The following is a 13,566-nucleotide window of genomic DNA, read 5'->3' on the forward strand; positions in this document are numbered from 1 at the left end:
TGCCTCACCCACTGAGTTTCTCCAGCGTTTTGTATCTACCTTCGATTTTACCAGCATCTGCGGTTCTTTCTTAAACAGATCCTTCTTCCCTGTGGCGATCAAACTGTATAACTCCTCCCACTTCTGCCGTGGGCGTTATACGAGAATTTTGCCCATACAGTCTGTGACCCATTGCACTGTGGTCTTGGCGCTATGTTTAACGCCCATGACACTGCGGCCGACCATGCTGTATTTGAAGCCATAGCGCTGCAGCCGACAGCGCTCTATTTAAACCTTTGCGCGCCAAACCGGCAGCGTTGTGTGTATTGATTTACGCGCCAAGTCTGCGGTTAATAGCAGTTCGTTCCCAAAGTGGAGGGGAGGGGGGGGGGGGGGGCACCTCGCTCGGATGCAGTCCCTTGCCATTGGTTATAGTTTGAATTTGGGAGCAGTGCTATTGGCCAAGACTTTCCGGTGGTTATTTCAACCGTTGATTTCTTGCCTGTTTAAGGCAGGCACCAGGAAGCCAGAAGAGAGTTCATGTACGCGAGAAGTTCTCCAACGGGCTGAGTCGCAATCAACGCCGCGGACAGAGGCAGCGAGAGAGAGAGAGAGGTGTGCTGCTGTAAACTGGACCACGCACATATCAAGACAAATATTGTTTTGGTTCTCTCTTGCCAATAAAACGGATTTGTAACTAAACAGACGAGCGAGCCTTTTTCTGTTCTAATGGTCAGATCCTTGAACCTGTTCCCTTGAAACAATTGGCGTAGTCGGCAGGATCTGACGAATACAATAGAAAAAGTTTGGTAAAAAGAAATAGCAAACGAGATGGCGCTGGTGCAGGCCAAGGACCCCAGCAACAAGCTGCTGCCCTCGGTGCAGGGGAGCCCGCAGCAGTTCATGCTGCAGGCAGGACCAAGAACCTCGCATCTTCAAGCTCCTCTAATGCTTTTAACGGTCAACGAGGGAGGAATTTATTGTTGTAAATTTCACCTGAATGGATCACCACTGGCATCTGCAGGATTTGATCGATGCGTATTGTTTTGGAATGTATATGGGGACTGCGATAATTATGCTACATTGGAGCAGTGATAGAATTGCATTATAACACAGATGGCAGCATGCTTTTTACAGCATCACCAGACAAAACTGTAGCAGTGTGGGACTGAAATAGGTGAAAGAATCATGAGACTTAAAGGTCACACATCTTCGTGAATTCATGTTATCCAGCCCGACGGGGGCCACGGTTGGTCTGTACAGGAAGCGACAACGAAATAGTGAAGCAATGGGACATTCGGAAGAAGGCTGCAATCCATACATTTCACAACACATACCAAGTATTGGCAGCAACGTTTAATGACACAAGCGATCAGATTATCTCTGGTGGTATCGATGATGGCATTAAGGTTTGAGACTTCCAACAAAACAAGTTAATTTGTACCATGCGTGGTCATACAGAATAAGTGACTGGTTTGACCCTGATTGAAGTAAAGGAGAACATCATCAACCTTGCTGACCACAACCAGGAAGCCGGGAGGATGGTGGACAACTGTGGTGCACTGGGGACTGACCATTGGGACAATCTTGTTGGCCATAATATTATGATGTTGTATGTGTGGATTGGCATAACAATAGACAATAGGTGCAGGAGTAGGCCATTCGGTCCTTCGAGCCAGCACCACCATTCATTGTGATCATGGTTGATCATCCAAAATCAATAACCCGTTCCTGCCTTATCCCCATATCCCTTGACTCCGCTATCTTTAAGAGCCCTGTCTAACTCTCTCTTGAAAGCATCCAGAGAATCGCCTCCACTCCTTCCACAGGCAGAGAATTCCACGGAGTCACAACTCTCTGGGTGAAAACGTTTTTCCTCATCACTGTGTTTTTATGACTGTTAGCAGATCAATTTCCCTCCTGGGATAGATAAAGTTCTATCGTATCGTATCGGTAAGATGAATAGCCTGTCTTTTCCTGGGGAATCTAAAATTCGATGGCATAGGTCTAAGGTGAGATAGGAAAGATTAAAAATAAACCTAAAAGGTGATTTTTCTCACGGAGTGAAGTGCTGTCAGAGGAAGTGATGGGGGCAGGTACAATTACAACATTTAAAAGACACTTGGACATGACATGGATAGAAATTGGAGGGATATGGGCCAGATGGGACTTGCTCAGGCAACTTGGACAGCATGGACAAGTTGGACCAAAGGGCCTGTTTTCATGTTGAAAAGCTCCATGATGATTAATCAAGGGAAGCCCAACATGCAGTCCCGTGTAAAGATTGGCACATAATAACATTTCACACAGGTATAACCTGGCATGGTGCGATGATCTAAAACAAGTGGTTACCAGCTAGCAGATACCTCAAGAGTCAAGAGTTTAATTGTCACATGTCCCAGATAGAACAATTACATTCTTACTTACTGCAACAGAACATGTAAACATAGTACACTGTAAACAATATAATGACCAAGAAAAAAGTTCAGTGTGTGCACATATACATATACACATACATGCATACAGACATATCAGGGCCAGATAGCAGAAGCGTCCACTTCGCGTGGCTGGAAACTGAAAGTACCTTTCAATTACCTACCACCATCATCTATTGCGACAAGCGGTGGCTTCCGCTAATTGTCGCCGGAAGCTTGCGTCGTTTTCAGGACGGACGATGACAGCGAGGTCAACATTTGCAACAAGATGGACACGAAAAGAACACACACACACACACACACACACACACACGCACACGCACACGCGCACACGCACACGCATATATACTAGACCAAGGGGGATACGTTGGGTCCCGTCCCCTGAACGCGCGGTTGAGGAGATGGGACCAATTCCAATATTGGAGGCCAGTGGGGAGAGGGGGGCTTTCTGGAGCGCTAGTATGGGTGTTGTGGGCTGAAGCGACTGGTTTCCAGAGGGCTAGTATGGACATTGTGGGCCAAATGGATTCTTGGGCTGGCGGCTCAGTCACTCAAGCCTGTTGTGCTGGCAGCTCACTCACTCACGGCTGGTGGGCTGGTAGTTGACTCATGGCTATTCTTTGAAATTCCATTTCAAGCAGGGTGCAAGGCCACCAAATTCAAATGCAGTTTCTTCGCACTTCAAGCAGGGTGCAAGGCCACCAAATTCAAGTGCAGTTTCATACCATTTCAAGCAGGGTGCAAAGCCACTAAAGACAGCGAGTCGTGACCTCTCCCTCCCCCATTTTGCAGAGTCTCGGCCACGCCCACACTTCTGGGTTTTATAGTCCCTCCCCCTCCCACCAGAAGGGGCATTCCTTCATGACGTGATTGACAGGAGAGAGAATCTCAACATATTTTAAACACTAATAACTCTTTTACTTTTCATCGATGGGAAAAATCCTCGGCACCTGATGAGTGGGGGAGGCCTCTGACTAAGATGGCCATAAATCACAGCCGTACGTGGTTGCGTTTTGTCTAAAATCAATATAAAGCGAAAACAGGAAGTGGTCAAGATTAGACTTTTAATTATATAGCTGGCAAGACAACTTTAATTAGGCATGGCAACTTTAATTAGGCAAGGCAACTTTAATTAGGCAAGGCAACTTTAATTAGGCAACACAGCTTTAGCATTTCCAAACCAAAGGCAACACAGATTTAGCATTTCAAAACCAAAGGCAACACAGATTTAGCATTTCCAAACCAAAGGCAACACAGCTTTAGCATTTCCAAACCAAAGGCAACACAGCTTTACCATTTCCAAACTATATTTTCAAACCACATTAAGGGCACTGACAGGTCAGTAAAACCACTCACAGTTTAGTAGACATGTGTGTTTATTCACAGCTCAGACTGAGAGACGTGACCCTCTCGCTCCCCCATCTTGCAGAGACTGACTGAGGCGCTCAACACTTCTGGGTTTTAAAGTCCCTCCGGAAGGGGTGTGGCCTTCAGGAGAGAGAATCTCAATATTTTTTAAACACTAATAATTTTTTCTTTTTTTATCTTTTCTTTTTCTTTTTTTTATATTTATTTTATTAGAAGCAATTGTACAAAGAGAAAGTAATCGACATAACAGTTATACAATTGTCATACTGCTTCAATTTTAATATTTTATAAACTAATAACTAAAAAGGAAAAAAGGTAAAGAAGAAAAGAAAGAGAAAAGAAAGAATTTCGAGAAAGACACGAAAAAGAAAAAAGAAAAACCCCAGAATTAACAAAGAAGTGAAAGAAGTGGAGATATATCCCACTGCCCTTGCATACGCCCGATCACCCGACCCTAGCGTCGGTTTTGAGTTTGTGTTCAACCATTATGTTGTTAAAGAAATTCAATAAAAGTAGACCATATTTTGGAAAATTGATCTGGTTTGTCAGTCAGGACAAGCCTTATATTTTCTAGATGTAGTGTCCCAGTCATTTCTGTGATCCACATCTTCACTGTGGGGACTGTTATCTTTTTCCAGAATTTAAGTATGTTTTTTTGCAGTTTTTTCACAGTTATGAAACCATAAACTCTTTTATTTTTCTTTGATGGGAAAAATCCTCTTGTCCTGCGCAGCGGAGGGGGACTCTGAGTGAGATGGCCAAAAATCACAGCCGCAAGTGGCAGCGTTTTTTCTAAAATCAATATACAGAACAACAGGAAGTGGTCAAGATCAGACTTTTAGTAATATAGATTATTAATTCGCTACTTTTATCCCATCCCCCATCCTATCCACACACGTATAGCCCCCAACTGCGCAGGAGTGGCTAGAGAGGGAGAGGGAGAGGGGGTAGAGAGGGAGAGGGTGAGGGGATAGAGAGGGAGGGTGAGGGGGTAGAGAGGGAGAGGGAGGGGGTGGTGTTTGAGGGGTGGGGAGCATGGTGTCACAGGGGAGGGCTGGTTCCTGAACGCAATACTCCACCACTCACTCATCGGACCCGAGGCGACGCCGAGCAGACCCATAGTGACGTCATCAGCGAGAGCTGCTCGTTTAAATTTCAAGTATTTTGATATTTTTAAACATTTTCAGCAATGTCGAGAAATAAAGCATGAAATTTTCAGATAAGGTTATTTTGAACGGGAAAAATGTCAACAGGAATATGTAAATATTTTATCGTTACCGCGTAGTTTTTTCACTAGGCCAAGTGCAGACCCGTTGGGTCTGTTCCCGCAACGCGTGGTTGTGTGGGGAGGGGTCGGCCTGAGGCGTCACACACACACACTAACCAACCTCTCACACAAACGGTAACCACCCCCAAAGATCTTATAGCGAAGCCATTGTGAGCCATTTCAAAAGAAATGATTTAAAAAACATTAAAAAAGACAATTACCAGAATCAAATTTTATTCTTGACAAGAAGTTTGAACTGACAGATTTATGAATCTGACCCACACAAACTGTTGCCCCGCAACATTGATTACAGTGCGAGTCGGGTCGGGTTAGGTAGGCTCAGGTTGCTAAAATGGGCGTGGAAAAATGCCCATGATCCCCTCCATAGCGTACTACACGTCAGTCCATTGCATTTAGCAGGAGTAGCCTATCTTGCTTCGCTATAAGATCTTTGACTCTGGGGCCGTGGGTGCTCTGGCGTGAGGAGAGGCTCCGGTAGATGAGGGCGGACGTGCTGGGCAAAGATCCTAGAGGAGCAAGATAGACCACTCCTCCGAAATCCAATGGACTGGCGTGTAGTACGTGACGGAACGTCACGGCCGCCATTTTTTAATGCGACACGCGACTTCCGGTATGCCACCCGCTGTGATCCAAAGCAAAGATTATAGAGCTCCGCTATAATCTTTGATCCAAAGCAAAGATCCTCGAGTATCTTGTAGCGGGAACAGCCCCCTCCTTTGTGTAGTTTCCCTTGCATTGTATTGCTTTAACACACACTGCACAAAATTAAATTTAACGTGTACATATTATATATATTTATATGAATGTGTGTCTGTATGTGAGAGGCAAGTTAGAGATAGTTAAGTTTATTCTCATGGATCAGAAGCAACTTTGATTTAAATAATCACTATTAATTTATTTGTCTTGTAAGATGATATACATAAACCATAAAGGCAATTATATATATAATTATATAGTAATAATATATATATGCATATATATATTTATACACACATATATACACACACACATATATACACATACATACATACGTATACACATACATATGCACACATACAAATACACACATACATATGGATACATTTGTATGCATACATACACACATATAAACATATATATACATACATATATACACACATATACATATACATGCATATATACACATACATGCATATATATACACATACATATATATTTATACATATGATTAACATGTAGAGGAACCAACGAGAGAGCAGGCTATTTTAGACTGGGTATTGAGTAATGAGGAAGGGTTAGTTAGCAATCTTGTTGTACGTGCCCCCTTGGGCAAGAGTGACCATAATATGGCTGAGTTCTTCATTAGGCAGGCAGTGACTAGTGACATTGTTAATTCAGAAACAATGGTTCTATTAATGATTTGGACGAAGGAATTGAATGCAACATCTCTAAGTTTGCGGATGACACTAAGCTGGGGGGCAGTGTTAGCTGTGAGGAGGATGCTAGGACGCTGCAAGGTGACTTGGATAGGCTGGGTGAGTGGGCAAATGTTTGGCAGATGCAGTATAATGTGGATAAATGTGAGGTAATCCATTTTGGTGGCAAAAACAGGAAAGCAGACTATTATGTAAATGGCGGCCGATTAGGAAAAGGGGAGATGCAGCGATACCTGGGTGTCATGGTACACCAGTCATTGAAAGTAGGCATGCAGGTGCAGCAGGCAGTGAAGAAAGCGAATGGTATGTTAGCTTTCATTGCGAAAGGATTTGAGTATAGGAGCAGGGAGGTTCTACTGCAGTTGTACAGGGTCTTGGTGAGACCACACCTGGAGTATTGCGTACAGTTGTGGTCTCCAAATCTGAGGAAGGACATTATTGCCATAGAGGGAGTGCAGAGAAAGTTCACCAGACTGATTCCTGGGATGTCAGGACTGTCTTATGAAGAAAGACTGGATAGACTTGGTTTATGCTCTCTAGAATTTAGGAGATTGAGAGGGGATCTTATAGAAACTTACAAAATTCTTAAGCGGTTGGACAGGCTAGATGCAGGAAGGTTGCTCCCGATGTTGGGGAAGTCCAGGACAAGGGGTCACAGCTTAAGGATAAGGGGGAAATCCTTTAAAACCGAGATGAGAAGAACCTTTTTCACACAGAGAGTGGTGCATCTCTGGAACTCTCTGCCGCAGAGGGTAGTCGAGGCCAGTTCAGTGGCTATATTTAAGAGGGAGTTAGATGTGGCCCTTGTGGCTAAGGGGATCAGAGGGTATGGAGAGAAGGCAGGTACGGGATACTGAGTTGGATGATCAGCCATGATCATATTGAATGGCGGTGCAGGCTCGAAGGGCCGAATGGCCTACTCCTGCACCTAATTTCTATGTTTCTATGTTTCTATTATTTTCCAACGATCAATAGATTTACGATCAGTTCCTGTGGATTGGAGGATAGCTAATGCTATCCCACTTTTCAAGAAAGGAGCGAGAGAGAAAACGGGGAATTACAGACCAGTTAGCCTGACTTTGGTGGTGTGAAAGATGCTGGAGTCAATTATTAAAGATGTAATAATGGGGCATTTGGATAGCAGTAAAAGGATTAGTCCAAGTCAACATGGATTTATGATTTTACAATGCATTTAAGCCTCTCCCATTTTTATGAGATGAATTCCTGGAATATGTAGGAAGTTTATTGTAACCTAGTGCTACTTGCCTGAACAATGGATGATATATCACTTAAATGCAATTGTTTTCAGTTGTGTGGAGAGACCTGTATATTGAAAATGCGTTTTGCCTCTAATATGTCAATTTACCTTAAATGTAGAAGAGCTTATTAAAATCTTCTTACAAAGACCATTAAGTATTTTCTATCTATCCTCTTTTGGACCCAAGGCATAGCAGAGCTGCCAACTCTCACGAAGAGGTAAGGGAGGGAGAGATGGAAGGGAGGGAGAGAGGGAAGGGAGGGAGATCGCGAAGAGAGGGGGAGAGAGAGAGAGAGAGAGAGAGATCGAGAGAAGAGAGGGGAGCGAGAGATCGAGAGGAGGGGAGAGAGAGATCGAGAGAAGAGAGGGAGAAGGGGGGAGAGGGAGAAGGGGGAGAGGGAGAAGGGGGAGGGAGAAGGGGGGGACAGGGAGAAGGGGGGAGGGAGAAGGGGACAGGGACAAGGGGGAGAGGGAGAAGGGGGAGAGGGAGAGTGGAACGATAGCACATTATAACGCGCAGCCGTCCCATTCCGACCAAAGATTATAGAGCAGAGCTCCACTAGTATCTTTGATTGCGGCCGCCGCCACCGAACCCCCCGACCCACCATTGCACCCAAAGATGATAGAGCAGAGTTATATAATATTTGATTGCACCCTTCTTCACAGCGGGCTTGTGATCTTTGCTTGTGATGTCTTGTATGTATGTGAGTGTTGTTTGCTATGTCCCTATGTTCGAGGAATATAATGGGTAACAGCCGCCCATTCTCGGACTTGAATCTGAGCTCGATAAATCTCCTGGTCACTGGACCTAATGTGTCCGCGGGCCATATTGTGGAGACTAATCCCTTACAAAACAAAACCAAAAACGTACAGAAGTGTTAAAATTGTCTTTATTATTGTGGTGAGTAAAGAACTATTAAAAATAAGTCTAATAACTTTCTAATGTACCGACAAACCCAGTTTCCCAATGGCCGTTGATGGGAGAACAGAAAATAACATTTTCACGACAGAATATCGACTGAAAATAATAAAAATATTTTCTCACCTTTCTTTTTTATTGGGGAACCTAAAGAATGACAGGTCGGGTCGTTTAGATTTATGATTAGAATACTTGATAGCAGAGCAGTGAGATGAAATTTAGATAAGGACGCCATGACAGTGTGGGGGAAGCCCAGTAAATGCCTCGAAAAATGGCGTCGACGATCACACACGTCATACTACGCGTTTTTCGAGGAGTGGTCTATCTTGCTCCTCTATAATCTTTGATCCCCATTGATATTATATTAAGAAGGGAGGGAGGCCTCAGAGTGAGCCTCAGCTCCATGGCCTCGCATCTTCGGCGCTTCAGACCCCGAGTACGGGGGGGGGGGGGGGGCGGGGGGGGCGTGATCCTGAGTGAGCCTGCGGGCCGCCAGCGAGGATGACGAAAAGCAGCGGGTGGACCAGCCAATCTTTGGCTTCCTCCAGCGTGACAAAGTCGGGCTGGGCCGGGGTGGGGTGAGGGGATGAGAGCTGGGCGGCAGCAGCCAATATGGTCGCGTGGGGCACGCGATGAGAAGGTGGCTAGCGGGAGGAGAAAAATGAGTGAGTGGGGGGGGGGGGGGGGGAGGATTTTATTAAAAATGTTTACAGAAAAATGAAAAATGTAATGAGTGGATCAGCGAATGTAAAAGAAAAATCACTAGCAAAATGGTAAAAATCTCGGTATTTTTGCGTCTGGTTTTCGCAGAGTAACGAATCAAAGGCAAAAAAATGACATACACCCACACACACACGCACTCACACACATAGTATTTTAAAAGTATATAGATGTATATATATACACATACAAGATCAGAGTTATAATAGGTAAGACCAAGGTGGACCCGTTGGGCCCTGTCCCATCAACGCGTGGTTGTAGAGGGGAGGGGAGGGCGGCCTGTGGCATCACACACACACACTAACCACCCCCCACAGACACACACACTTACCCCCTCCTTGATATTATATTAATATTATTAATTTGCTCCGTTTACCCCATCTCCCGCCCTACCCACTCACGCAAAGCCCCCAACTCCGCAGGCGTGGCTAGAGCGGGAGGGGGGGTAGAGAGGGAGAGGGAGGGTGTAGATTTTAAGGGATGGGGCCGGGGCGCACGGCGTCATGGGGAGGGCTGGTTCCCGAAAGCAATACTCCACCACTCACCCATAGGTACCAATACTCACCACTCACTAGAGAGGGAGGGGAGTAGAGAGGGAGGGGGTAGGCAGAGAGGGGGAGCAGAGAGGCAGGGGGGTAGAGAGGGAATGGGGCAGAGGGATGGGGGGGTCAGAGAGAGATGGGGGGAGCAGAGAGGGAGGAGGGGCAGTGAGGGAGGGGGGAGCAGAGAAATAGGAGGGGCAGAGAGGGAGGGGACAGGGAGAGAGGGCAGAGACAGAGAGAGGGCAGAGACAGAGAGAGAGGCCAGAGACAGAGAGAGAGGGCAGAGACATTATGAATTTTAGTTGCATTGGGATCACTTCGTAAGGTCATAAGGTCATGTGATAGGAGCAGAATTAGGCCATTCGGCCCATCAAGTCTACTCCCCCATTCAATCATGGCTGATCTATCTCTCCCTCCTAATCACATTCTCCTGCCTTCTCCCCATAACCCTTGACACCCGTACTAATCAAGTATCCAGCTATCTCTGTCTTAAAATACCCATTGACTTGGCCTTCTGTGGTAAAGAATTCCACAGATTCACCGCCCTTTGACAAAAGAAATTCCTCCTCATCTCCTTCCTAAAGGAACGTCCATTAATTCTGAAGCTATGACTTCTGGTGCTAGACTCTTCCACTAGTGGAAACATCTTTTCCAAATCCACTCTATCCAAGCCCTTTACGATTCTGTACGTTTCAATGAGTTCTCCCCTCATTCTTCTAAACACCAGTGAGTACAGGCCCAGTGCTGTCAAATGCTCATCATATGTTAACCCACTCATTCCTGGGATCATTCTTGTAATCCTCCTCTGGACTCTCTCCAGAGCCTCCAGAGCACATCCTTCCCCAGATACGGTGCAGGAAATTGCTCATATTACTCCAAATGCGGCCTGACCAGCACCTTGTAGAGCCTCAGCATTACATCCCTGTTTTGGTATTCTAGCCCTCTTGAAATAAATGCCAGCATTAAGTTTGCCTTCCTTTCTACCGATTCGACCTCCATTTCCTTCCCCCTCCACCTATACAGCATGCAGTGTGGATCACATTGGAAAACAGGCTGAGCAACATTGTCAATTTCTTAACCAAACCACTTCTGCCTTCACCTGCAGGCATTGTTACCTAGACAACTTTGTTCCTTTCTCTGCTGCGGCAAGCTCTGTTCTCCCCACCCCCCTCTGCAATTTAAAACATGCTTGCCTTCTCAATTTGCCAGTTCTGACGAAACATTTTTGATCTGAAACATGCTTCTTGGTGGGTCAATTTCTTCTGATTTTGTTTTACCAGAAATTAATAAAACAAATCTTAGCCTAATATCAGTGTATAGAACAGGTTAAAGATAGACAGGGAATGCTGGAGTTACTCAGCGGGTCAGACAACATCTCTGGAGTAAAGGAAACATAGAAAATAGGTGAAGGAGTAGGCCATTTGGCCCTTTGAGCCAGCACCACCAATCAATATGATCATGGCTAATCATCCAGAATCAGCACCATGTTCCTGCTTTCTCCCCATATCCGTTGATTCCATTAGCTCTAAGTGCTAAAGGTCATAAGATCTAACTCTCTCATGAATACATTGGATTTACAAGGAATAGGTGACATTTCGGGTTGAGACCCTTCTTCAATCTGAGAGTCTGGGGAAAGGGAAACAAAAGATATAGATGGTGATGTAGAGAGATATAGAACAATGAATGAAAGATATGCAAAAAAGTAACGATTGTTAGTTGTGGTTAAAAATGAGTTACAGACAATGAGACTCAGCAAGATGACTGAAGCTGGTGCAACTTGGGTGGAGGAGGGATGGGGAGAGAGGGGATTCAAGGGTTACTTGAAGTTAGAGAAATCAATATTCATACAACCAGGTTGGAGACCAAGCTACATTTCTTGAAAAATCATGTAAATTACATTTTTCATATCATATGTTCGCTCCCCAATAGGATTCACAATGTTCAGAGTATTATTTGCGAAGATGTTGAGACAGGCTATGTTATATCAAGGGTAATTCTAATTATTTGATCCATTTCTATTTGGAATTGTTAATGGACTTGGGGTCATGATCGTTCAAAGTGGATAGGGAGCATTGAAAATGGCATAGAGTAGACAGAAGGAGTGTGCAACGTCACAATCTGCCCACCTTCCTTCCAGTTATCTCCAGTGCTATCTGGTGCCACAATGACCTCAGACACCATCAAATCTGTGTGAAAGCAAGTCATCCTGGATCACCAGGGGATGGCTAGAAGAAGATTTAATTCAAGATCAAAAAATATCCTTCACTAAATTGCCAGCTGATTCATCAGAAATGGTGTATGGAAATAGACTGAGTCAATAATTGTTGTGCATTTTATTCAATACATTTGGAAGATTTCATATTCATCCTTCAAAATGTATCCTGATTCATCTATTGCTTTATTGGTGATCTGGCAGCATTATTGGTGATCTGGCAGATCTGGTGATCTACAGTTCTTAACTCAGTGCCTCTGGACATTTGCTATTATATCTGATGAAACAACAACAGCTACAAAGGATGTTATTGATCCAGCAGAAGTGCATGCATTTTTAGTGGATGATAATAAGTATAAAGTGTTCTTGGCAGTGCTTACAACAAGCATTTATTTCATCCAGTCTAAAGAAGTTGTCTCGACCCAAACCGTCACCTATTCTTTTTCACCTGGGATGCTGTCTGACCCGCTGAGTCACACCAACTCTTTGTATCTATTTTCGATTTAAAATCTGCATCTGTAGTTCCTTCTTACGCCATTCCTGCATGTCACTCCATAAGTGCAGTTCTTCCATAATGTTCAGAGCCTGTCCCACTTGCCGATTTTTTTCAGCGACTGCCGGCATCATTGACTGATGTATCAGGGTCACCGATAGATTTTGAACATTTCAAAATCCAGTGGCGACAATAAGAATGTTGCGACACTTGAGGAAACATCGCGCGTCAATACGTCATCACGCCGTGTCACGCCGCATCGTGCCGCGACTTTTTCAGTGACCTGACACGTCAGTCAATGATGCCGGCAGTCGCTGAAAAAATCACCAAGCAGGACAGGCCCTTAATGCTTCTTGTACTCTGCTAGCTCGAAAGGCATGAACCCGCGTAATTTGATAGTTATGGGGAAAATGAATAAAATTTCTTCTCTGTCAAAGAGAAATTCTGAGGTGAAGAGTTCTCAATTCTATTTGTTCATTTAGAATATTGTCTGAAGAAGGGTCTCCGCCCGAAATGTCACCTATTACTTTTCTCCAGAGATGCTGAATTACTCCAGCATTTTGTGTCTTTTTTCAGTTTAAACCAACAGGTCAGGCAGCATTAAATTTGACACAATTCTACACAGGAATATTGTTAACTTTGTTAATAATTAAACCATATCTATTCTTTTCAAAAGGTTCTATTGTTACTCTCATTGGATCGCAATGTTGGTGTTCAACTCCACAGCTCCCTGAGAATAGAAACCCAAGTAGATAGATTGGTAAATCAGGCATACGGTATGCTTGCTTTCATCAGTCGGACATTGAGTCTAAGAGTTAGGAAATTATGTTGCAGCCTTTAGGACTTTGGTGAGGCCATTTTGTCGTAAGTCTATTTACAGGTGCAAAAAGATAACTAAAACACTATTCTAAGTCAATCCATAAAAAGAATATACTAA

The 13,566-nt window shown here is 44.4% G+C and overlaps 1 pseudogene; it reads left to right on the forward strand.

The window, feature by feature from the left end:
• Positions 1 to 426: 426 nt before the first annotated feature.
• LOC129704380 (U5 small nuclear ribonucleoprotein 40 kDa protein-like) lies at positions 427 to 2,624 on the forward strand (annotated as a pseudogene).
• Positions 2,625 to 13,566: the final 10,942 nt, after the last annotated feature.

The sequence above is a fragment of the Leucoraja erinacea genome, chromosome 15 (assembly GCF_028641065.1).
Source record: "Leucoraja erinacea ecotype New England chromosome 15, Leri_hhj_1, whole genome shotgun sequence".
Classification (NCBI taxonomy): domain Eukaryota; kingdom Metazoa; phylum Chordata; class Chondrichthyes; order Rajiformes; family Rajidae; genus Leucoraja; species Leucoraja erinaceus.